The 27627-nt window shown below is 39.4% G+C and overlaps 1 protein-coding gene across 6 annotated transcripts in view; it reads right to left on the bottom strand.

Annotated features, from left to right (window-relative positions):
• ITPRID1 (ITPR interacting domain containing 1) overlaps nucleotides 1-11585 on the bottom strand; it is a 49441-nt gene extending 37856 nt beyond the window's left edge. For 3 of the 6 annotated variants that reach the window (XM_052692629.1, XM_052692630.1, XM_052692624.1), the window contains exons 1-2: nucleotides 11243-11584; nucleotides 6920-7004 (exon numbers count right to left, since the gene is read on the bottom strand). The gene's annotated coding sequence lies outside the window, so the exon portion shown is untranslated. Of the gene's footprint in view, nucleotides 1-6919; nucleotides 7005-11242 lie in introns of all 6 variants that reach the window. The other 3 variants (XM_052692626.1, XM_052692625.1, XM_052692628.1) reach the window with 3 other exon arrangements.
• Between the last annotated feature and the right edge of the window lie 16042 nt (nucleotides 11586-27627).

Raw genomic sequence — 27627 nt, forward strand, 5'->3', positions numbered from 1 at the left:
TGAATCTCATTACTAAAGTGGAAGATACGTAGGGGGAAATAATGCCCTTTAGAAATCTGTCAGAAAACCTTATGAAAACAAACAAACAAACAAGAAAATGCTTTGTAAACCAACTGTGGTGCTAATTGGCACTCTGTTTACTGCACATCTAAGTATATCTTTGCTTATGAATAATATATTTTGCTAAGCTAAATGTAGCCTCTGACACTTGATGGAAGATAAAACATTGTAACAGGAGAAAAGATTAAACCATATATCATCCAACTGCATTTCTTACTTGTGAGCCTGATAAACAAGAAGCGCAAATATGGAAGCACTGAAAATATTTGGGGCTCCAAAATGCACTACAAATGTGGAAGTTTTTAGAAATATATCTTGAATATATCAGATGATTTGTTCTTATGTCCTCTTTCCTAAAAAAAGATGCTCTGAATTCACTACATTCAGCAGATCTGGAAAGTAGGTGAGAACAAGTGAGAAGTTCTGAGTTCAGGTCAGGCAAGCCTGAATGCATCTTGTCTTAACTTCCAGAAATCTGTGCAAATCTGTCCTAGAAACTTCCACTTCCCCAGCAGAAGGAAATCAAATCATGCCAGAAGAGAAGGCAAAACTGAGACTTTTCTGCTGAAAATCTCATTTGAGAACCTTCTCATTACAAGTGCAAACAGGAAAAAAGGGACAGCTTATCCATGAAAATCAGCTTTTCCGAGCAGAAACCTGTGGTGTTTGATATCTTGTAGTTAAGACATATGTGACAGAAATTACAAAAGACGTTATTTGTATAACCTGCCTGCTCTTGGTCTTATAGCTTATCTCCACTTGTAGCTAGACTCTAAGATAAAAATGATTTTAAAAGACAATAAATAAATGAATAAATAAATAGTTCCCCTGAAGTACGGCTGCTCTCCTGAGAACTGATGAGGTCTGGGAGGCAGCGTGATGGGTAAGCATTGCACAGGGCACTTGGAGCACACATAACTGAATGAGGATGGCTGGTGGGAGAAACAGAGCCATAGGCCCATGTTTTCTGCTGCTTCTGAACACCACTTATTTGAACACCACTTACCTTCTCCCTAACATATCAGCCTCTGCTGAGATTCAAATCTTGCATTTATGCTTAAGGCAAACCCCATGAAATTCTAGCATTCTCCATGAGTCAAGTCTGTCACTTCTGAACATAAATTTTATTACGAATCTAATTAAATCAACTTATCCAGGAGCAGGAGTGAGAGGAATGGACGCAGAAGGCTTTTCAGTGCATCAAATAAAATACACTGTATTATACCTCCTAGCTGATCCCTGTCTGCACGGTGACTTGGTAATCATTAATTATAATACCTATCCTGCAATCCAAACCTCACCATACCTCCAAACAATTCTTTTTTTTTAGCTTCTCCTCACCACCAAACAAACAGACTTGAGCTGCATTGGCAGTGAATGCATGGCATCACACTGAAGAGTTCATGGAGAATACTGGTCCTTCAGGGACAAAAAGTTGAAATAGCAAAATTTTGGAAGCAAAGTACATGCATGTTTGACTATATTCAAGATTAAACTGCATCTCTCTGTGATAGCTCATTGCTTCAGGTGTGTATAACCATGGTTTCTGCCATAAATTGTGCTCGTGTGGTAGGCTACATCTCACTAGAGGATGCAGCATCATGAAATTCCCATGATGTACCAGATAATTTGATCAGAAAGCTATCCAGACACATGATGGAAAATGTTATCCCTGGCACTGTTCTCATGAGACAGTGGATCATAAGCAAGGCATGTCAGTTAATACTGAATATTTGTGTTTTGATGCAGCTCAACAAAATAGAAAGCTCTTTCTTTCGTTGAAATCAGACAAAGCAAAATATTTTGTTCTGAATTTTCAGGGAGTCACAACTTTCCTAAAGGAAGTGTCAATATTGGAGACATCATATTTCCCACTGGAGAACTGAGGCAGCAAATAATTAAGGAGTAGCACAAGCAAAAATTACAAAGAACAAGAATTCAACTGCAGATGAATATTTTCTTCTGTAGAGTCTTCTAAGTGTAAAAATGGAAGGAGAGCACTCAAATGAAGTATTACAGGATCAGCTTATAGCAATAAATCACCACACTGAGTTGCATAACTTTTTGGTAACTCCAGAATATATCAAAAATACTGGGAGAAGGGGTTAGTGATTTCATCTGGTAATCCAAGCTTTGTTTTTTTTCAATCCAATTTGGAAAGCAAAGAAAAATCTGGAATCATTCACTTGACTTTATTATCTGCCAGCCATCCATAATTTGGAAACACCTACCAGTCCCACTGAGAATGAAAAACTAGCTATTCTGATTCTGCATGGATGCATCCTGAGGCAGTTCCTGCCATAGCTTGAAAGGGGCAGAGAGCCTGCTCTTGTGCTGAGGGAGGATCGCTGCTTCCCTTTTACCAAACAGGGGACTGCAGCACAAGTGATTCACCTTATTTGCCCAAGGCCACGCAGGAAGCCTGCAGCACAGCAAGCAATGGGTCCCAAGCGTCCTGCTGCTCAGTTCAGTTTTTCAACCCAAAGGTAAGTAAAGATGGCTCAGAAGTATTCAGCTCTGCTCTGAAAATACTACAAACAGGCTTCTTTCCCTTCAGGTTCAACCGAAGCCACGGAGATCACCAGCTCTCAGAGGCAGAACAGGAAGGGGCAATTGCTGATCAGCAGCAGGGCTCATGCACACAAAAGACAAACCAGGAGGCGTTCTTGTCACACTATTGCTACCTGGATTCAGTGGTGCTATTCTGATTTGCAGTCAAAAGACACAGAAAGGCTGCAGCATCCATCAGAGGTCTTTGGACTCAAGTCTTTAGAGATTTAATTTTGACATTTAGAATAAAGACTATATGGGTTTGCAGGATCTCTGTTGTTTCTGTTGTTGTTGTTAACCCTACAAAGCAAGAGTGTTATTTTAAGATTGTCAATCTTTGCCTAGCTATGACACTGAAAGCTCATTTCTGGTGCACTGAAGTCCAAAATCTCCAGTAAACCAGTATGTTTTCTACAAACCTATATTTTATGCTCCCCTTATAGTCAATGCAAAGAGTAGGACACTTGTACAGCAATCCTCCTACTGCAGCTGCTCTTTGGAGGTGCTTTTCTTCATGGACCAAAGCAGCAGCCTGGCCCTAGTCTAAACACATGGCTTTGAGTTAGCTAGTGAGACAATCCCTGGTGTGATGTACTTTAACAAGCTGCACGATAACCCAAATACAAGAACAGTAGAACAAAGATGAAATGCTGGGGGAGATAAATGAAATTTTGCAAAATACACCAATTTGTTCTAGTGAAGAGAAACAAGGCAAACCACAACCTCTAGTATCATTCCAAGAATCAATTTAAGTACCTGATGCTTTTAAGTCTTTGAAATAGATTTTGAGTTGCAATTAGCAAGTTGCCATTGCATAACAGAGTTGATACAATCACTGATTTATTTTTTTGTTGTTATTTTTCAGGAAACCTGGAGGCTAATGAAGACTAATAAAAACTCTTAATAAAACACTGAAAGAACAAGTTAACAGAGGATGGGATATACAGCATCAGCTGTGTTCAGCACTCCTTTGGCCCTGTGGCAGAGAAAGTCTAGAGTCCATCCCACTCATAGTGTCCCAGATTCCTTTCCATTGGTGCATTGCAGCTAAACGAGTGAGGAAAAACTGAGCTTCAGGAAGGAGAACAGGGAGGACAGAGCAGGAAATCTTGTACCCTGACAGCTGATGACAGCTGGTCCTGTTCTGTATCTTTGGTCAAAGATAACAAATCATTCCCCCCAGAGAGAGACAGCTGCTTTTATTTAGAGCAAAGGTAAATAGGTAAAAATATTCAAATTGAGCAAAGGAAGATTTTTTTATTTCTCCTGGATCAGACAAGCCTTATGCAAACAAGCCTCTCCATCACCCAAGTCAACTATGTTAAGAGGAAGCCTTGCCCTGCCTCAGGAAATGGTTCAGAGAAGTCATCATATACCCTGTACCCCCGTACCAAATCAGTACCTGCAGCAGGAAAAAATGAAATTCCCTCAATATCTTTTGGGCACCTCAGGCTCCTCCACAGGAAATGGAGCTTCCCACCTGCCAGAGAGGCTGCCAGGGAAACGCCAGGACAGCAGAAGGATTGCACAGAAAAGACAGTACTGCTTTTGTAGACTACAGGGGAAATAATGAAGCAGAAGAACCATTTATTTATGTTAGTATGCCTCACAGAAGAGGAGATGCAGCAACACACCTTCCCAGGGCTAGAAGTCAAAGTTTAGAGCTAGTTTAATTGAAATTAGTTCATTTCCCAGCTGAGTAATCCATTGGCCTGATTCTCCATTGCCTGATGACTTGCACAGCCATTTACAGCAGGACACAACGAGAGTAAGATGCTACAATGGGATTCAACTGTAAATGACACAACATGAGAGACAATAAAGAGTTTGGCCCCAGATGTGGGAAGTACAGAGGTAACTTCCATTACATTTAATTAGTGTTATCACCATTAATTTCCTGTGCATAGACAGAAGAAGACATCCTTTTGATTTCAAATTAATTAACACATAATGATTAATCTGATAGGGTACATCTTTTCAGACAAGAGTGTCCTCTTGATCACAGTTTGGGTGCCAGTACCACTCATCATCTGTGTGTTTTAATTTCTAACTGCTCTCCAGAAGCAAATTTAGCTCTGCAAATCTGTCGATGGAATGAATGACTGGCTGGTTTCCATGTCCTGTGTGTTTTGTTCATTTGATAACACACTGAGAACATCTTGGAAATCTTTTTTTTTTCCCCCCTTTTTCCCCTCCTCTACAACGAGATTTCAAGGTAGAAACTGAGGAATCTGCATCAGCGAGCAATTTATATCAGCTCTTAACCACAGAACGTATGAAATAAAAAGCTTCTAAAAACTGAAAAACACATAAACAGTTTATGGCAGGTTCCCAGACAGATTTGTCTCACTTCGATTGCCAGAATTTAACAGAACCATTCTCCTTGCCACCAGCCACGGTAAAGTGTGTTTGTTTCACTGAAACAGGATCTTGAACTTCATCAGCTTCACACCATATTCCTCACACTGTATGACATGTACTGGATAGTGCTATTAATATTTCTTTTTCCTTTTCCACTTGCTGAGTGACTACTCATACTATTTTAATATTTATCCACTTTCTTTAGATGGTTATGAATGCAAACAGATCCATGTGCAGGTGCATCAATTCTTGAGTAGAGAGCCAATGGTTAACTTTAATACTGACAAATAGGCAACTAAACATGTAGTTACAGGGACATGAATTGAGAGGAAGCAGAAAATCTCAAATACTTTAGTTAAGAATGTCTTCAAGTGTCCAAGACATTCCATGTCTGTTCAGAAAATTATTTGAGCATACTTACAAGCTTTTTGGGCTTGGCAGCTTAACAGTAAGTAAGCTTTTGCCACACAAAATGTACAGAAAAATAAAGAAGGCTTTTTCCACATCTAGGATGTGAAGTGTCTGTATTATTGATTATATGAATTAATATTTACAGTTTCCTTTCAAGGCAAGACAGGGCAAGACAAGGCAGGGCAGGGCAAGACAATGCTGGGCAAGGCAAGGCAAGGCAAGACAAACAACAGAGATCACTTTTACTACTGTCCCAATCTTTTATATGATATAGATGTGTTTGGCAATCAGGCTCAGCTATACTTTTTATGGCAGCTCTACTGAGAAGAAAAATAAAGCTTATGTTATCTATCTGCCCATCTCTGCTTCAGTAAACAAGAAGAGAAATGAGGTTGTTGCAGTGCTCTCAGGCAGGAACAGGATAACATCTGATCTGCAGTATTACTACTTTCAGTTGCCATTTTTGGGGACAAATCACTGCTTGAAGACTGAAGGCTCTCATCTTCCCTATGTTTTACTCAGAAATAAATGAAGATGACAAAAGTATTTTCAGCATCAAACTTGAGCCCTGACCTTGGGGAGCTAAATGAAGTTGAGGTCCCCTTTTCTCTGCCCATTAACCTGTGAGCTGTTAACTGCAGCAAAATCCTAGTTGGTGCAGGAAGACAGTCATTTGTTTTATCTCTTCAACATGCCTGTCATTTGCATTGAAAGCAAGGAAGGACACACTGGTATTCAAAGTACCCCTGGAACACCCATGTGAGAACTCATACGTAAAATACCCTTAAATGAACTGACTCCAGAGAATTAATCTTTTTTGAAAGTGCTCCAGCTAGGGAAAGCTGTAATAACACTTCAAGCCCCCTCCTACGTTGGTAAATACAAATTTGGGTACATTTCTGTCTCTGTGAAGCTTTTGGTAAAATTCCTGCTCAGAGGCCACAACTGAAACTTGCTCTGCTCCTTTCAAAGTAGAAGTGCTGGTACTATCAGTGTTGCTCATCGTGAATACCTGCACTGGATGTCAATTTTATCATCATGTTGCATTTTAATCACAATGTAAGCTCACTCTTGATTGAGACGAAAAACAACAGATAATGCTAAATAACAAGCATTATCATAAGCCAGAACTATTTCTGCTTAAAACAATGTAGAACTGAACAGGGAGCGAGCTGTATTTTGAGCCTCCCAGCTACATAAGGGAAAGTACATAAAATCAGTGCACAGGTTGTCACAGGCAAGGCAGCAAAACAACAACAACAGTGAAAGCAGTAACAATAGCAACAATTTTGCAGTACACTCAGCTTGAATCTGGTCCCTTTGCTAAAAATGTTTCCTGGCTGGTCAAAAGAGACAGTCTGTGAGGCTTTGAAAATATCAAAGCCCTTTACCTCAAGCTCTTTTAACTGGAATTTAAACCAGCAAATAAAATATAAATGTATTTCTCCCACATATCTGACAGATCAGAAGAGGGGAAAAAGAGACTTTAAATTTTTTAACGGGTATGACAACAACAAAAAAACTGATAAGCTCCAACCTGTATAGCTTGATCCAGCTGTTAGTATTATGGAATAGTTGCAGGCTGGTGCTTCTGTGTCTCTGCTCTGCCACGAACCCAAGGTCTGAAAAACCGAGGACACAAATTGGTGCTCTTGGCTTGGCTTTCCACCTCCTTTATGTACTTATTTATTTATTTTAAGATACTAGGAAGGGCAAAGGGAGGCTGATTGCCAAGAAAGCGGTGTTTAAGTTGACAGTTTGGATAGATGACTGTTTGCTTAGCCTCTGGGCAAAGGGAAAGCAGAAATCAGGACTAGTCTAGTTTTTAGCAACAGGAATTCTAGAAAATGACAGGATGGGAAAGCAAGGGTAGAAGAGCAAGGACAGTGATAACTGAAATAAAGGGGGGAAAAAAAAAAAGCCAGAAGTTGTTTTGATTGCTTCCATTTCCAAGAAATATATTGCTGTCCCTTTAACTCTCTATGCCTCATTGGCACATGTGCCAAGGGAAGGATTGCACTTTACTAAGGAAGTAATGCAAACTTGTCTTCATTTGGTTACCATGGATATGGTACTATGTGAGACAAAGCCTTCCATTTGCATTGCAAACAACCAGGCATGATGAAGGACACCGAATTTGATATTCTGACCACAGAATGTCTCTGGTTCTTCCACGTGAGTGATCACAAGGAAAACAACCACAGCTTTGGGCCTGTGCTTGATGCCATGAAAACAAGGGAAGGGGATGCTGCTTTTCAGATCAGGATGAAGCAGAATCACACACACCTACAGAATGAATGGTGTTTCTTGTGCTACCTAGCATGAAATAGCTAACAGATAGGTGTGGCAATCAGTTGGCTTTCCAGCTTTTTCCCACGGGAAATGAGAGATGAATCACTAAGTGATTTTCGCAAATACTGGAATGAAATAGAAACTGGTTAGGTCACCCAATTGCTGGGCTTTTATACAACAATTTTGATCTAACTGAGAGTCCTCTTCATTCTGCAGAAGTACTACATGAAGTACCTTAATTTTATACCAAATCCAGTTACATGAGCAAGATGAACAGTCCCCTGAACAGACCTAGTGGGAACCAGTACAGCACAGTTAATAGCAAAAAGGGAAATTGTCTCATTTCCCTAAAACAAATTGCAGATGATTGTTTGTCTATTAGATTGCTAGAACGTCAGTAATTCTTTTTTATTGCTTTAAGCTCTGGCAGATATATAGTCACACATCATTTTTATTTCAACTGACATGGAATACAAACAGTATGACCCTGTTTTTATGGATAGAAATGGCCAAATTGCCACTGGTCTATGTAAAAGAAAACACAACTGGATCCCAAATAATGAGCCCACATCCATGAATTGAGGGTTTTCTCTCCAAAGGATCTTAACATGGATTAACTGGAACAGTAGATCAGACGCTTGGCAAAAACACTGTTTCCTCCGTTAGCACTGGAAAGGACATCCAAGCATATCTCTGGTGAGACATGGGCAGCTATATCATCTCAGGATAATCTTCTGGATTCCCCAGCTTCGGAGAGTGGCCAACAGCCACCAGCAGCACGCAAGCAGCTTTCCTGTGACATGGAAAGTATGGACAGATCTCTGTCTGGCCTTATGCCATCATTCTGCATGGGTGCTGGGGACTAATTAAGGCCACCAAGCCTTTAGTTGTTCACCAGTGGGTCCACAAAACAACAGCTTTGCACCAATACAATTAGCTCCTGCTTTTTGGTGCTCCTGCCTGGTGTTCAGTTGCCACACCTCAGCATGCTGCTGAAACTCAAGTACCACAATAGCTCAGCAATGTGCATCCCTGAGAATGCTTTCAGGGGCCACACAAAAGCACTGCCAGACCATCTTCACCTACCCTGAGAATTATTTCAGGCATTCCTAGAAGCCCTAATGCTACCTTAACCACAAAGGCACAGTCTGCCCTCTGGGGAATGTGCTGCTGGGGAGGCAAATTTTAAATGCAGAAATAATTCCTCATTCCTACGGTGCCTCTGTGAGCACCATTAGATTTAATATGCAAGTGCTTCAGTTTTTTCTCAACCTTTCAGATCACACTACAAGGAATTAAAATCCAAACCCTCCTCCCTCTGCACCAGACCATGAAGTAGGTGAAAGAGGGTGGGATTTCAAATAGCAGCAAGTACCTGGAGTGGCAGCTCATTCTGCAGCTCACCAATGCTGCCCACTCCTCAACCTCTCCCTGACCTGGTGCAGAGCTGGGAGAACACACTGCCCTGCCCCATGGGCTGGTCTCAGTACTCTTCCAGAGGCACCCTGCACCAGCAAGAGGGAAGGTGTGGAAAACCATGGGACAACTTGTCACATCGGAATAAAGCACGTGCAAGCCCTGACCATATGTAGGCCTCTTTGAAAATGTCATATTTCATTTGCTTTTAGTCCCAACTTCTTGCCCTCCAGGCTCCTTTCCTTCCTCTGCAACAAAAAGGATTATGAAACAATTTTCTTGGCTTGGATGCACTGGCTAGCAAAAAATGCTGCAAGGCAGGCGGGATGGCGAATCTCTTGAATGACATAAGCACTCAGAATGAGTAAGCCTGTAAAGCACTGTTTTCTTTAATGTCTGAAAATACGTTTGGGCTCAGCCCTCTGATCAATAGATAATTCTCTGTGTGTGCAGTTCACCTAGTTCATTTTATGAAAAAACAAACCCATGTTGTTGTTTTAATTCCTCTAATCTTGCATAACCACCACACGTTGGTGGGATGGGAAGAGTGATGCTCCCTTCCTCCTCACATCAGCATGACTGCAAATTCTATGTAGAAACGGGGAATATATAAATTGTAGATATCTTTCTATTTTCACTGGTTTCAAGGGAGTTGCAGACAAATATCCCAGAAGAGTTAAATGACCTGCTATTTTTATTTTCAGCACTGTTAGAGCCAGAAATAATTTGACTCTTAAGGACAAGGCTAAATTTGTAGAAGTGGAATTTAGAACAGTGTTCTTTCTTTCTTTCTTTATTATTATTTTATTTTATTTTTTCTTGATAAAACTAGGATCTTTAAGCCATAAAGGATATACCACTAGCTAACTGCATTGGCCATTGCAGTGTCATTCTTACTAGGCTCTTTTCAAAGAACAGCATCAGTGCAAACTAATTTTGCATTCACTGATATTTAAAACAATACAGTTCAAGCCAGGATCTGGTTCTCACCAGCTTTTGTATCCTTTCTCCACTCTTACACATGAGCTCAGATTTACTTATTTGATTAACACTGTTCAAAAAGCCTGTACTGATGATACGATGAGTATGTATTTCACTAGTGTCTTAGCAGCATTTTACCATGATAGACACTGATTCTGCTTGGTTGCAGCTACTTATACCCAATTCTGCCACACTTGATATTGAGACAGCTTTGGATAGCATTGGGTTAGTCCACAAGCTGCCTCCCTGATCTCAGTGGGAAGCCAGAACTTTGTACACACCAGCAGAGGAGAAAAGAAATCAGATGAGGCCAATCTTGGCCTTGGATGCAAGCAGGACATCTCAGGCAAGAGACACCATATGTTCACAGAAATTGCTCTGATGAACGTTTAAGCATATTCTCTTCAGGACAAGTTTCAACTGGTTTTACATTCGTATGCAAGTGGACATGCTTTGCTCAAAATTACTCCTAATTTATCGGAGAGCTACTTTGGGTCCACATGTGAGCCTGCAAAAACAAACAAAAACAACCACCAACCTGCACACTGAGAACTTGATTTGGGTTTTGTCCACAGCAGATGCTGCTAGCCATCAGGAACACTGATATTCCCTATCTGTGACCAGACACAGGACACACTGAGGGCCAGTGTTTGCTTACCTGCGTTGATAAAAGTATGCCATGGACAGGTAGGCATGGGACTGTTAAATATATGTAAGCTGTTGTAGGCCAGATTTGTTGTCCTTTATGCAAACAGGCATGGCATTTAAACAATTGTTAATCCTACCTCAATGTCTGAGAAAACAAACTGTGTAGTCAGTAAGTCCATAACTTATTCTGACTTTATACAGACCAGTAAAACTACATGGCTCAATATCTTGGATACCAATATAATTAAACGTTGTATATTTAATTACTTAATGACACAAGCTTCAATCTTCAGCTACTGGCAATGGCAACATCCCACAAAGGTGGGCTAGTCCACTACAAGACAGAATTATGCCTCCCTCTCTATTAGATGCATTTGCACACAGCTGAATAACAGAAAATGAATTTTGTCTTCCAAAAATGCTTCCATTGGCATCACCCTTTTGCCAGCAGAGCTTAACTGGTGGAAGCTTTCATTACAAACACTGCTTTAAAAAAGAATGAAGGAAAGTAAACAGGGCTTACCTGTGCCAGTATGGATACTGCACGCTCTAACACCCACTCGGAAGCCAGAAAACAGTTAGGTGAGGCTCTCCAGCAAGCTCTCCCATATCAGGTCAACCGCTCTGACAATCCATTGCAGTCTTCCTTATTGCTAATAGAGAGAGGGCAAACATTTGCGTAACCTGAGCTGATATTATCATAATCCCCACCCACTCACACCAAAAAGAAACCTGTTTTTCAAAATACACTTTACACTGTGCCACATAAGTGTTTTCAAGAATAGACATGCTCAGGAAAATTTGCATCTCTGCCTTTTTTCTTAAAGCTATGATGCAGGACATTGACACGGCACAGATTTTAGGGCCAAAGAGACGTGCTGTGTGCACTGCTGCCCAGCCAATGCCACAGGCAAACATGGCTGCACACAAGGTTGTATGCAAACATAAAACCCCTGGGAAACCTTTCTGTGTGGGGTTGACATACCCTGGGAGGAGGTCCCTGAAGCATCTAAAGTGGAGCTGCCGTAGTGTGGCTAGACTACAGCATCTCCCATTAAGGTCCTGGTATCCCTGGAAGCTAGCCTGCTCTGTGGAATTGTCAGTCAATTGCCAGGGGATGGTGGCAGCCATAGGGTTCATCAGAGCAATAAAAATTCCTGGTGCCATCACGACTCTTGGAAATGGCAGAGTGCTCTCAAACATCAATCCCAAGAACAAACAAGACTTTTAGAACAAACAGGCAAGCTAGCAAAAACAAACTCAGCACTTGAAAACTAATGAAAATAACAACACGGCCAAAGCTTACAAAGCTGCTCTCATCAGACTTGAATAAAAGTAAACAAGCAGCATGACGACCCACAAATCCAACCTTGAAAAGCCACTTTCAGCAGCACAGTGTGACCAAACATGCAACTGCTACAGGCTATGCCATTTCACCTGGGACAGATTTGAAAGTGCAAGGCCACTTTGCATGCTGCCAGAACATCAGAGATGTGAATACTGAGCATACCACCATATGGGCAGGTCTTATTTCCTCAGCCAATGACTTCCACTAAATACTTGGAAAGCATAATCTGACTTTGTCTCTACACTGCACACCCTGTAAAATAAGGATTCTATTAACCTGACACGTATATACCCATATATTGAGGCACGTATACCACTTTACTCATTAATATTGTATATTCTCTAGAGTTATCTTCAGTGAGTCCTCAACAGGGCTGAAACATGTCAGTAAACTCATGCTGCAAACTCAGAAGGCAGCACTTGTGAGTCAAAAGGTGCCATCAAACAGCCCTTCAATCAGAAATCTTGACCAGAAAAGTCTTCATAATTTCTCCTTCCACGTAGGGCGGAAGTTCAACATTCGTATCAATTGGGATCTACGAAACACACAGATCATGACAGTACAGTCAAGTAGGTTAATCAAACCAATACTAAGACTAGAAAAAACAAGACCAAAGGAAAATCTAGTAATCCAACCTGGAGCTCTGCAAGAGCTCCTGGAGAGGAGTTAGAAACCATGCAGGAATCCAAATAAATAGCACCTTGGAGGCTACAGTATAATTAATTCAGTGCAAAAATGGAAGAAATCTTACCCTCACAAAATAATTATACTCTTCTTAGTGAAATCTCAGTCTTTTTAAGAGGAAAATTATTGCCAGTCTGGATTAGTAATTTATCTGCACCTGTTTTACCATTATTTTCTGAATATTCCATGCACCGCTGTACAAAACAGAGAACAAATTAAAGAGGCTGATAGCAATAAGCCAGTGTTACTTTTTTTCCTCCAGAGCTTTTTAATTAAGTCATACACTGTACCCTAATGTTTTTGCCACAGAGAAGATGTAGCATTTTATCATTACCATGAGAATAATTTAGAGAATATACTAAAAATTCCTTCTGTGATGGTTTTTCAAAGGACTCAGAAACTGGTTTTCAAAGACAATCTTCTGTATGTACCCCAATGAGTCAAATGGCATTGTCAGTTTTCTCTGTAGAAACCAAACTTTCAATATATATTAAAGCCTTTGATTATTTTTCCTAAATTTCTCATATTTCCTAAAGTCTTATTAAAACTTTTCCATTCCCCACTCGAAAAAATCCAACTGAAGTTTTCCGAACTCTTTCAAACCAATTAAATATTTCTATTTTAGTAATACCAAAGCAACTAATTTTAATTACTGTCATTTATATTTGAAAAATATGTATTTTAATAAACTCATTTTTTTTTGTAAAAATGTCCATTTGGAGTGGAAAAGACAAAAACATCATGATAATATGCCCAAATATGCCCAAATTGGACATCTTGTATTAGTCCAGAAGAAAGGCTGTCTTAAAGGGCTTCGTGTCAAGTTGATCAAGATGAACTATTTCTATAAAATGTTCTTGTTTGGGCAGACCAACATTTTTAATGAGGAAAACACTAAAAAAATGTTCTAACCAGCTCTATGTCTAATTCCTTTGCCTTCTTCCTGCTTTATCTCAGACTACTTTGAGGACAGTCATGTCCTGACAAAAGACACTTCTTTCTGTCAGCAAAAAGTGGTAAAAAAAATTCTGATAGTGAAATCAGGATTTTTGCCAAGCAGCTGTAAACTTCTCTTTGGATTTTCAAACAAATGTTCTGCTTCCTGTGGGAAACAACACCACATTCACATTCGTTTCTCCATGTATATTCTTTCACTTCTTATAAAGAAAGCCTTGGCTGGGGCTGGAAGGGAGGTGTATTTGGTTGTGACGCTCCATCCAGGACAAACGGATGGCATTAGCTTCATATGAGCCAGAAGAGAGGATTATTCCAAAGGCTGGTTCTTAATTAGTTATTCATTCATTGCAAAGGGGATTCAATCTCTCCCACTGCAAAGGACATGGGATTGCACCAACAAATCTGAGTTTATGTGCTCTGTAGAATGAGCGGATTTGTGCAAACATACTCATGGCTGAACTTTCCTTTTCATGTCAGTACTACTCCTGTACTCCTTCAACTGATTTCAAAGTTCAGGATATGAAGCAGCAAAGTGTGTATTTAGAATTAAGGATGGCATCCCCAGTTTTGCTGATACAGACAGACTTGCACTTGAATTTAAGCACAAACTGAAATATTATCTTGAGGCTGGACTCCTTCAGCCACAGATTTCCAGTCAACTTTTCTTTAATATTGTGTATAATTTTCCTTCCTCATCTCTTCTAAAGACATCAAATAACTCAGATCCTTCAACAGAGATCTAAAATCTAAAACCACAGTCGTTCTGTACAAATAAAATCTAAGAGTTTGGTTGATGACCTTAGACACTGAAGTGAAACTATTTCTCTCGGAGCTATTCCTAGAATAGAAGGCAGAAAAAAACCAAACCCAACATTCTTCAAAAGAGCAGTCATGAATAAGGAGAGATATGTATGTGTCTATGCATCTATGAGCTTGTACAGCAGAAGGGCTCAAAGTATATTTTTCCACTCTTCTCTGTGAAGTTAGCCAGGAGTATGACAAAGAACAAATTGGATGGGGAAAGAACTAATATCAGCTCTCCTGCAGTCTACAACACAAAAGGCTCATTCCGGGCTTTTGTCTTTTATTTTTTGAACCCTTTTTCTCACATGAGATACTCCAAGTCAGAGTACTGAAGACAATTTGGGAACTCTTTTGGGAAAGAGCATATGAACAATGCATTCCCTGGAGACAGATGATAGGAAAATTTCTGAAGAACTTTTTTCCCCAGTGAAAAATATGTTGGAACTGAGATTCGTACGAGAATGAAAATTTCATTTACTTACTTTTTAATTTTAATATAAAGGTTGTTTGTTTTGTTGTTGTTTTCTTTGGTTTTTCTAGATTGTCTTTAAACAAGTACACTTAGAAAGACATTTTGTTGCTTTCACAACCCATTTTCCCACTCTGGTACTGTGTTCCAACTTAGAAACTTTGCTCAGCAACCAGAAAAGAATGGAGTTTTAAAAAATAAAACAATAAAACTTATACATGAAACCAATTGAGACAGCACTGGTATACAGGATGGTAAGCTGGTGACTGGAAAATGGTACTGTGATCTTAGGCAACATTTTCAAAGCTAACATTATTCAGGAAATCTATTTGGTCATTTTTTCCTTTTTCTCTATGCTGGAGTATGGAATAATACCACTTCCTATGCAAAACTGATTGTTTTTCATTCAACGAGTCCCTTTTACAATCCCAAATGGGTAGAAAAATGATGTTTTACAAATATAACTGAAGTGACACATTTTTTGGTTTCTGTAGAAAGACTAGAAAGACAGGGTCTTAATAAGTGCAGAATGATGATCAAACCAAACCCATCTTCTGTACAGAAAAGAGTAAAATGATTCTACTGTCACTTACTTGAATTAATTTTATCATTACAATAAATCCATTCATAATCTTAAAGGAGACAATGCTACAAGGTTGGTGACATGGTCAGAATACTCTATATAGGAGTACATATTTTTGGTTCCCTCTGTCTTTTCTTTAGTAACTCAGCTTTTCTGATACCTGCTCTAACATTTACTGGGCCTATATCTTCTTAGCACTGAAGACAACTAACAATCTGATCACTCACAGCATCTCTGAAATATTCCAGTTCCTCTTAGAAGAGCACTGCAATAAAATAGACTGAAAAAGCAGGGCAAGAGCATTTGAACACACATATTTATGAAAAGGCCTGAATGATACTTGGTTAATTGAACAGATGTGCAAATTTCTACCAGCAGAGGTCATTTTCACCTTAGAGTGAGTCAAAAGAGCTCTCAATAGCTGTACTTCTATCCAAGGGAACATCTTTTAAAAAAATAGTCACAGGTGTTCTTCATGAAAGCAAATAATCTGAAATGGAGTGTAAGGAATATTAGAAAGCTTAAGAAACCAATCTTAATTTGAGAAAGTAAATTCAGTCTGTGCTGTGAAATATCAACAAACCCCAGATTTCACATTTCTTGTGCATATGGGATTGGTCAGTTTAGATAACCCTGATGGCCGAATACTTTCCCTGAGAAATTGTATTTATCTGGGGAAAAAACTTGCCTATGCAACAGCAAAACTTCTTTCAAGTCTCAGCAAAAATGCAGTGGATAAATGGGAGCCATCTGCTTTCTCTCATTTTTTCCTCATGTCTACCAGTGTCATCTGTGGCTCCTTTTCCAGAAGGCCAAATCCCACCCTTGCATGCATTGGCCCACTGGCTTGACTGGAACTGAGGAGTATCTCTGACAAACCAGCTGTATATACCTGAGCAGAAACACGTGTGCCATTCAGACTAATTTCAGGCTTTGGGCTAATACATACTGATATCTGAATTTTAGGAAGGGCAGCACAATTTACATCTTTAGCTTCAGGGAAATTAAGAGTTCATATTTAGATATTTGGATTTATATTTAAAAAAATGTTAAAAATTGATAAAACTCTGTAAGATACAGTTATGATATGAACCCAAGAAGGCATTAAGCTGTTGTATTGCAATACATTAAAAATAGGAAGAAAGGAAACTTTGATTAAAATATGCAGTTGTCCAAAATGAACGCTGAGACCAACACAGTTCAGACAGCAAGTGTGTGAGGAGAACAGCGAAGATGAATCTGCTCTATCTATCTAGTGTTTTGAGAAGGCCAGTATATGTCAACTTGTTATAAAACAGTCCCAGGGTAGGAAATCAGTTCCAAGATGGATTGTGGATAGCCTGGTAACTTGCACGGTAACACACTCAGCAAAATGAGACTGAGTGTGATCCAAGGCACCTTTAAAAACAATGGGAAAACCTTGAATTAGACTCAGTGGCAAAGATTTTAAGGAAAAGGCTTTGTTTATAAACGGTAGGAAAACTGCTGCTGAGATTGGGGCATCTAGAAATGGGGAGGAAAGGATGTGAAATATCCCTTCTTGCTCAGCAACCAGTATATAGGAATTAACGCTTGGCAAAGCAATAATATCCCTTTTTCTCCTTGTTTTACACCAAGGACCGAAAGGGGAGTTGAAGGAGATTAATTACTTTGCTTGCTAATCAATGCAAAGACATATTTTTCTGCTCCTCCATCTCATAATTTTTATTTCATCTAGTTTGGCTTTTTTTAGGTTTGCCAGATGTCCCAGTTTCAGTGGGACAATCCTGGTTTTTGAAGGTACACCCCATCTGCTCTTGAAAATATTTCTGTTCACTGCTCTCTTGTTAATTGTGTGCTTTTAGAGCAGCCAGCCAGCAAAGGACTGCAGGAGAGAGGCTGATAAATTATTATCGAACTATAAAAATCTGCCCATATTTTCCCAATGCTGAAAATTAATTCTGTAGGGTGAGTTTTTTTGTAAAATGTAAATGTTCACCAAGGCACACAAGAAATTATGACTACAAGTCCCTCCACTGCTCGGAGATCACTTCTTAATGGAAGCGTTGCTTCCATCTTTCCTGGGCTGCTTGAATTCACATCACAAAGGAAGCCCTGCCCTTTCTGACTGTACAGTCAAGAAATCTGATCCTCTAAAACAAGAGCTGGAGGACATTTCAGGAAAAAAATCCCACGAAGAGCTGAATCTGTGGTAGTGCACATGACTGGCCAGGAGGCTATACAGCATCCCTGTCCCAATGGGGTACCTGGGGGAGGAAGCTACAGCTCCTTTAGCCTAAAGTGTCCAAAGGAAGAGAAGGCTCACTTATGCTTTCAGCTCCAGATCCATTTCACAGCTGCCAGCTCCCATGAATACACGACAAATATGAATATATAAAATATATATCATGATGTCCTTCCTAAAGCTCCAACTACCAGGGTCATGTGGATCTTTAATCTTTTGTTAAGAATTGAAACTGTCTGTAGTCCTCATGCCAAAAAAAAAAGAGCCAAAAGCCAACCGTCTAAGGACAATTGAAATACATGCCAAGTCACAGTTATTTGCTATTCTTTTCCATGGTGCTCTTCTGAGGCTTGTTTCTGAACACTTGGGGAGAACAGATCAAGGAAAAAAGAAACTGATGATACTACAAATGAGAGGTCACCTTCCTCCAATCTTGTACCATGTTTGTAAGCAACCACCACTGTAACATTCCTATGTATTCCCTCTGACTTAACAACATTCATAGAGCTACCTTGCTTTGCTCCAGTTTGTCTTGTTTAAATTTGCCTTTGCATCAGACGTTCCATATGACTTCACAACCTCACAGCAGTTTGTGCTGCAAGCAGAAGTGTAAAACTTTCAAGCATTTCTGTGCAGAAAACTTCCTAGGCTCATTTCTGTTACAAAATGCATTTCCAACAGTTTGGCTAGCTTCCTCTGTGACCTGCTTCAGTTCAGCACTTCGCTGCATGGTTGGATGTGGAATTTAAATACCAAAATGAATGCCTTTTTGTATCAGGACCTTTGTCATTCCTTAGTTCAACCTGGACATGCAGAGATCAAGCAGAGTGTGAGCACTGACTTGTTCCAGAGACTAAAGAGGTTAAACTCAGCAGACCTCTGAACTACAAGCAACTGTTCAATAAGACAGCACATCACCAGAGCACTGTATGTTCTGTAAGCAGGTTAAAAAGCAATCAAGAAAGATCCAAAGACAATTCTGCCTCTAGGATAAATTAATTCAGAGAAGGGAAAACAATGCTGTTAAATAAGAAATGATTCAAGCTTTCATTAGAACTTGAAACAACTCTGATTACAGACCTTTTGGGAAGCGTAAAAGATTGCGTGTGATTGCTTTCTTTCTATTTCTTACCCTTGTTTGCTCTAATTGTGATCAAGACAGGAAGGGCCAGTGCTGAAATACAGAAGAAAACACTATTTAAAAAGTGTTCTGACTACGGCAGGCTAAAGCATCAAAAACACAGTGAAATACCTTTATCCAAGATATAAAGCTACTGTAAATAATACTTAAGTGGTTTATTGTGCTTGAAATGCAGCCTTTTATTTCTCAGACAAGATGAAACAGAATAAAGAAATAGAGAAAGAGAAATTGTTCCAAATCCTGCATTGCACATCTGGTGCTAAAGAAGCCGTACAGTAAGGGGGTTTGGCAGACCTTAGCACCAGACCTAGCAGCTGGTGATCCTGTGTGCAGTAAACTGGCATGGTAGTCACCTCAGCACTCCTGCTTTCTGCTCCCAAATAATTCAGCAGACTGGGAGGGAGGTAAAAAGACAAAGCAGCTATTGCAGCACTCGACTCTTTCTTTTCTCCTTTGCTTTCTGAATAACTGATTGTTATGTTACTGGGCTCACAGAAATGTCACCCTCAGCCAACCACAAGAGCCTACTAAAAACACACTCCAGGATGTCCAGCCTTGGATCAGCTTTTGCCTTTGGGGTCTGACACTCTTTCATGGCCTCACACATCTTTAAGACTCCTCTGACACTGCTCAGCCATTGCCATTTGTTTCTGTTGGAGAAACAAATGACTGGTTAATCACTCATGCCCTTTTTATCTTTTACAAAACAGCTTCAGCTGGGAGCCTGAGCACTGAATGGCATTTGATAACTGCCCCCAAATATTTGCTGGGAAATGTCTACATGGAGGAAATCTTGCATCTCAGAAGAACAATCCTGCACTGTGTCTCACAGATAATTTTACATATGGGATTTTCGATATTATTCTAGACTGGTATTTTAAATGATTGCACAGCAGCTCCTATGTGTCTGCTATGTGTATCACTAGCAGATAGAATACTGCCTAGTCCTAAGTGAAAAAAAAAAAACTCCTCTATTTTAAATCAGAAAGCCTAATGAGGCAGTGAAGTATTGAAATCTGCATGTCTAGAAAGTCCTATTGGTACCCATTCGCTTCAGAAATTGGACAAGCAGTCATTATCCAAAATTAACCTAGTTATTTGAAGGGTATGGAGACTCTGCATAACGCTTGGCCAATTGCACTTATTTCTATGGTAATTTTATACACATGACCTCCATTATAACAGTTTCTGAGCATCCCACAGCCTCTAATAGCTTTATTTTTATGCACTGTATTTTCCCTGATCAGTTTGACAACAGAGATTCAGAGAAAATAAAAGGTGAATCCAAAGCAGGGCAAGACTTTGCACGCTGTTCTTTCCAGGCCCTTCATCTTCCTTATCTTTCCAAAGAATGGAGGATCTCTTCTCAAAGGGACAGAAATAAAACCTGTGTAGGGGTTAATTGCTCTGAATTGACCATCCCAAACATGAATATTTGCATGAATATTTTTGCTGCTCTGGCAGGATACTGCACCCCTTGTTGCACATCACCAGGTGCTACTGGCAGTACAGGAGCATCCTCATCATTGCTGTGGGCACCTGAGGCTGTGCACGCTTTTGCTTTACACATGTAAACCATTTGTTTAGTGCAAAGTAGATATATTTTCTCCAAGGCAAATAAAACCATTTCAACTTCTGCCTATGACTTCACTAGAGATTTGAAAAATCAAGCAAACTCATTAAGGCAATTAAATGATCTTTAAAAAACGAATCTGCTCAGCTCTGGTTTCCTGGATTTTAAGGGAGGGAGGCAACAATGGAATTCTCTAATCTAATCATGACTTGAAAGTAAATAAAATGAGAGAAATTGAAACACTTGTTCACTCTCATAAGAAGAAACACAGGAACAGTGGCAAACAAATACTGTGCCACTTCAGGGACAAAAGGATTATGCTTCTCTGTCTCCACATAATTGTCTCTACCTGGACAGATTTCCAAATGTGTCATCCATGCTAAAGGGAGCATCAGTGGATTAATTATTGTAGTCTATAAGGTGTTCAGTGACCGTAGTGTCTGGACGTATTCAGCATGAAGTATGGCATTTAAATCAAGGAGGGAAGAACAGGGAAAACTTCGCAGGCTGCAAGACTCTCCAGATATTTTACAAGTGCTACAAAGCACTGATTTTTATATTACCTTTCTCCCTGTATATCCTCATATTATTTCTAACAAATAGTCCTTTAAGGGTACATAGCTTTGTAGAGCTCAATGAACAAGACCAAGCAGGGTAGCTTCTTCATAAAAAAACAAATATTTGAATATTGTGCATCTAGTGGTCCAAATAAAGCCTCAGCAAGGTTTCTGAAGACTATGCTATCAAAGCATGTCAGAAAGAAGTTGAATTTCAGCATAGCTGCATTTTTAACACTCAGCATACAACATCTAAAAGGACTGCTTTCCTCAGTTTCCTTAAAAGGTGTTTGTAATTTTTTATGCAAAAAAAAGAAAAAGAAAAAAGAAAAAATCTCCAGTAAAATAACTTCAAAAAGAAACCAAATTTAAACTCAGATTTTTGAAATAACTGGAAGACTGAATTTCCTTCTTTTTCTGTCTTGCTTTTATGAGTTCAGAAAACTGCAGCCAAACTTTCCGCCTTCAGTCAAAAAGAAGTTGGTTATAAAATGGTATTTTTGAGACTTCTCACACTGATAACGCATTGCCAAACATAGACTTGCGTTTTGAGTTTGTAAAAGATTTTGGTGGTGACAATTGACAGAGGTTAGATTCATTTATGAAGCAACTTGTGTAATAACAGAACTTGGAACTATCAAAATGCCTCTCATTTTTGACACTACCAGGGTGCTTTTACTGTACTGTTTATTCCAACCCTTGCAGGTAAAGAGGAATTTACCGCCAAAAGTCCAGTGCTGTTGGAATTATTTAGATTCAGGCTGGACATTAGGAAATACTGCTTCTCTGAAAGGGTGGTCAGGCAGTGGAATGGGCTGCCCAGGGAGGTGGTGGAGTCACTGACCCTTGAGGTGTTCAAAGATCATTTGGATTTTGTATTGAGGGACGTAGTTTAGTGAGAACTATTGGTGATGGGTGGATGGTTGGATTAAATGATCTTGTAGGTCTCTTCCAACCTCGGTTTCTTTGTGATACTGCGTGAATATGATACTATCCCTTGAAGTGTTACACATGCCCTAAATCTCTCCTTGCCCTGCCTATTCTTGGTGCTTACACCTCTGCTAATTAAAACATATTGTGTCGACTGACACTGCCCAAGTCATGGGTACTCTCTGATAATCAGCCAATTTCGCCTACTGAGATGCCTCATTTGAGATAGAAATGCTTGGGAAAGCACAAACAATTGAGTAGTGCTATGCTTTACTTGGCCTTCCCTGAAAAAACATACCTGAGTAAATCAATGTGAACAAGTGCTTCACAGTAAGCACTGTGCTGAGAGGCAGGATATACCCTCCATTCAAGCTGCCTACAAACTTCTGAAAGCAGGACAGAAATGGCCACAGTCAGCAGCTACAGCAAGCCCTAGCTGCAAATGGCACACACTGCTGGCTCTCAGGGAGCCCTCCAGAGCAAAACTGCAGGCTGCACTGCAGCCTGAGCCCGGCAGCTAAGCCCCATGCAGCATCATGAGTGTGACAACAGTAGTCCAGGAAGCTTCAGGCTAAACTTATCAAAAGACAACATCAAAATCATTTCCAGAGTGCAAGCATGCAGACAGGGGGAGCAATCTGGTGTGAAACACGCAGTGTAGGAGATTCTTCATACACACTAGCCACGGCCTCGTGCATCACATTTTTTTGGTAAGCATTTTTCCTCCTAGTCTTTGCAACTGTTAATTATGGCTCACCAAATAAAAAAGGAGTCCAAGCCAATCTTTTGAATTGTGAAGTCCAGTTTCTGGCCTTACATGAAAGGGTATCACTGATATTAAGAAAGCTGCATCTGTTTTTACCCGATCTGAATCTGATAGGCAATCTTAGGTACAAATCCATTTTCCTGTTCTTTATGTAGCCATAAAGACATTTATATTCTGGAACCAGTTTTCTTTCCTTTTTGCGTAGCCATTAATACATTTTTTTTCCTTTTTTTTTTTTTTTTTTTTTGTTTCATCACTGCCAAGTCTTGCACTGCTCCATGTGTGAATTTATGCAAATTTCAGAATGCGCTAATTCACATATTTGCAAATTGGCAAGTGATTGGCAAACATGTAAATGAGCTCATTTAGTCATTTTCCTCTTACTCTAAACTTCAGCTTGAGATCATGGTACCTTTCCCCAAGTTACAACAAGGAGGGATCACACAACTGCCCCAAAGCTGGTAGGTGCAGTCAGATTTGAGATGGTATGCCCATGTGCCAGGCCAAGTATGAGAAAGATGGACCAAGAAGATGCCCAGATGTGATGGGTGCCCAACAGCTGCAGAAGTATCAGCAGTGAATGGCTGTGGGAGTGTCTGTGTTTAGTACACTCAGGCCAGGGCTGGTAGATGAACTGTCTCATGGCGTGAAGCAACCAGACTTATGAGGGATGCTTACGGTTGGTTTCACTGCAGAAAACAGCAGTTTGGAATTTAGCTATGTACTCTGGAGGAGAGAGAGGTGGCATGACAGAAGCCTGTGGGATCAGGGTGTACAGTGAATGTAGCCATCTCTTGACTCTATTCTGGTATAGGCCAAGATTTTGCCATAAGATAGGCTCAGCACTATTAAGCAGAACATCAAGCTGTGTTACCTCTGGAGCTTCCACTGGCCGGAGTTTCTCTCCTTACCCTCCAGGCTCTGTAGCTCCACAGTCATTCACCACAAATGATTCTGATTTTGTCTTCATCTACCTAATATTTCTAATATGTTAGAAGCCCTATCATACTATATGCTGAATTTGCCTCATAGTTTGTGAGCTGAGAAGTTCTCAATGACAGATTGTTCCAGCCAGCATCAGTTTTGCTGCTTCTCCTCAAAAGCAACCTACTTGTACTAAGTACTGTCTGCAAAACTAGCAGACAGTAGGTTCAAAAGGTTAAAGAAACCAAGGTTGAGAAATTCAGGTAAATAAAAAACAAACAAACGAAACAAAATACCAACACCACCAACAAAAAAAAAAAACAACCCAGAATACATACGATTCATCTTCAAGTTATCTAGGGCAGCTTGCCTTAGAATTAGCTTAATTAGCTTCATTACCTTGTTTCATATGGAAATATTGTAGGAACGGTATTCTTTCTGTGGCACTCAGGTAGTTAAATCCACACAATTTGCTTTTTGAAGCTTGGATTCTGCTGACTTTATTTCAAGCAATCAAAAGTATCTAATTTGCATTCACATTCACATTAGTGGTCCATATGTTAGCCCTGTTTAAAAGCTATATGCTGCATTCATTATGAAATACTTGGCTTCCTAGCTTTATCCTTTTGCTTTGAAATTATTGTGATAATATTGCAACTCTTCTATTTAGACTATTCTCAAATACAAGGATTTTCTGTGTGATTTGATTCTTTTTCAAAGTCTTCTAAGGGTAGGGCTTTTTAATTTTTGTTTACAGTGTTATGAGAACTTGCAAATTGGCAAAATAACTCACTACTGACATTTAATATGACACTGTATTATTCCTCATACCTAAAGCTTCATTAAAATATCAGGATTTCAATCTGTCTCTGCATAAGATTTCAGACCACACACAGCTTCACAAGTACATGCCCTTCAGAGTTCATCATGCTACTCACTGAATTGAGTCAGCCTGTTAAAAATGGTGAAACTGTGTTGCGTCACATGATTGCTTGCAAAGTTTCTTCTTCGTGCAGTGTAGAGAAAGGCACTTCCTTCTTACAGAGTTCATAGTACAAGTGAATACAAGTGAAACAGGAGATTCACTTCACCATGGACAAAAGGAAATAAAATGAAGTAACTGCCACATAAAATCCACTGCTTATGGTCATATAAAGACTCTGATTGAGCCAAAATTTAAATCAAGCTCTTCTAGAATGTCCTCCTCTCCTGGAACAGAAGACCACATACCCTCCCTTTACTGTGACCGACATCATCATGTCATCACCTTGCCAGTACTCAAATAATGCATGCTATCATCAAAGCACTACTTCCAGGGTTTAATGTATATCACAGCTTGTTAGCATTCACCAGCTTAAATGTTGTACATCTAATGCTCGTAGTTGGGGAAAATAATAATATTTCTTCCCTCAGAGAACACTGATATGTGTTACACCCTTGCAGATTGATTAGTACCTCCCTAAAAACATCCCTTCTTTCTCACTTACATATTCAGTGTTGATTCTTACATCTGGAAAATTCTTTCTCATTTCAACCTTTGGGAGCTCTCTGAAGATCCTACAAAGTGTAGAATACTGACATGTCTCCCATGAGATGAAATCACAAAAGGGTTTTTGCTGAGTATAGGACAAATATCCTAAAATTCATGACTAAAAAAAAAATAAATTCAGAAAACCTCAAAAATATAATGATCAGAAAAAAAATATATACAGTTGGCCTTGCATTTTTACAAGCTATCTGTTACTGGAATGGGTGGAAGAGAAATGGAAGGCTTGTTAGACAAATTGTTTCAGTGTTGCAGAGTTTTAAATTATTAGGTTTTTGTTTGGAGCCATCTCCAGTGATTCCATTAAAAAATTTATATAGGATTCTTGAAAATGGATTGTCATTAAGGGTCAGAGTGTTCATTTCCTGTTGATTCCAGAGTGCTATATCTTCCATAACTGCAGCAGACAAAAACAATTAGTAGCCATCCAACATTAACATGAAGGAACTCAACATGTCAGGACCACAGTCATGAACATAAGGCACTGAATTTTTGAGGAAGAAAGGCTGTATATGAGAGGAACATAAACAGAAGCAATTGGGTCGTGACGGCACCCACTGTGAAATAAACTCAAAGAATAAGCTCCAAATCCCACCTGGATGTTAAGAAATTTTTGAAGATACACTCATTGTCTTATATTGATCACATTTAAATTTACTGTGAGATGTAAGATACCCAGGCATAAAACCTATGGTACAGAAAGAAACGTGAAAACTACAGAGCTTTCCTGACTGTGGGCATATCTGTGGCACGCATGTATTTGGACTAAACACAATCTTTTATCAGTGGACTACCTCCCTGCTTTTTTTTTTTTTTTTAAGAACTGATTAAGAACTGAACTCTTCACAGTGGCTTAGAGGTATAATAACACACAGTAGCTTGCAGTTCACTTTCTAGAGGATGCTGAGTGAGGTAATAACAAATAATGATCCATAACTCACTAGTAAGTTGTTATTTTAATAGTTCTTTCTGATGTATTGTTTTAAGCACATCATGCCAAGCTTTATGCAGTGCCAAAGAAGTTAGGAAAAAGTAAACAGGCATAATAAATTCATTGACTTTTTCTTAAGTCTAAAAGAATTTAGATGGGTGCTTAGTATTTCTAGGTATTATGTTGAAGAAAAGAAAAGAAGAAAACACAGAAGAGTTCAGAGAGTACAGTCAGAAATCCAAAACTTGAGTGCCAAAATCAAAATGAAGCATTTGAATCTTCAACTTCTGGAGTCAAGGGCTGAAGTAATACCCCGAAGTACCTTGAAGTAGTTAAACTAGAGTGATGTAGCAGGAAATGAGAATAAAATCACACACTGATGTGTCAAAAATATACACTATCTGCATTGCATTCCTGCCTATATAATGCCTTGCTCGATTACAGTTGTACGTTCTATATCATGCACAATCACTCTCGAGAGAGAGTCACTCGAGGAGAACAAAAGATGTTTCAATAACACAAATGAAAAGACACAGATACACTATGCCCAAGATGCTTCCCACTGTGCTGACTCACTGGCAGGCTACAGTTCTGAACATCTTGAATTAATTTGTCCATAAAAAAGTGGGGTCACATCCTCAGCTGTGGTAAGTCAGTTCTACCAAAGAGAGCAACAATTATAATTGATATGGTTCCCCTGAAGATAGCAGAGCAACAATGATTTAGTCCAGATGTGACTCTGGGTCAATTTGTCCAGTTTTCTGAGCAGGCATAAGTGAAACATGGTAAGAAATTAAGAGAGCTGAATATTTGCTACAGTTGGGGTCTTGCTTTTCTCTTAGCATGTGCTTGCAACTCCCATATTAAATAAAAAAAATGGCTGGGGGAAAAAAAATCTCCAAACAAGAAAGCCAAAAGATTCTTCTCTCCAGCTTACACAGTCATTTGTTTCATGCATTTGTGTCTTAGCCAGAGGCAATGTCAATGTACAGGGAAAAGAAATGAATATTTAGGTTAGGGGAGACACAGTAAGAATTTTTTTTTCAAAAACAGGTATAATAGGGAACAAAAGGATAAGACTATGCAAAATAGCATGTAAATTAATCTTCAGAAACAATGAGGCAATTCTGGATCTATGTTTACAGTGTTTTGTTTGTGTGGTAACTGGAATCAAACTACTGATATCAAACCAGCTCAGGTCATACATAATAATTGACAATAACTTTCAAGAAAATCTATATGTAGTCTTTCATGAGCCTTGAAAAAAGTTCACAAAATGCTTTAATTTTCTGTATGCATGTCAGGATGAAGTGGAAATATTAATGACTTCATTTCGTCACTGTGAAGCATCCAGTTCGACAAAATCAAAGAGCTCAGGTTACTAGCTAGAATTCCGTTCACATGGATTGAGGTAAATGCTCAAAGTTTGGACTATCTCAAAGAAATTTTCACCGAGGTGTTTAATCTTTTC

This window comes from Tympanuchus pallidicinctus, unplaced genomic scaffold, assembly GCF_026119805.1.
Source record: "Tympanuchus pallidicinctus isolate F22 unplaced genomic scaffold, pur_lepc_1.0 scaffold3, whole genome shotgun sequence".
Taxonomy (NCBI): Eukaryota; Metazoa; Chordata; class Aves; order Galliformes; family Phasianidae; genus Tympanuchus; species Tympanuchus pallidicinctus.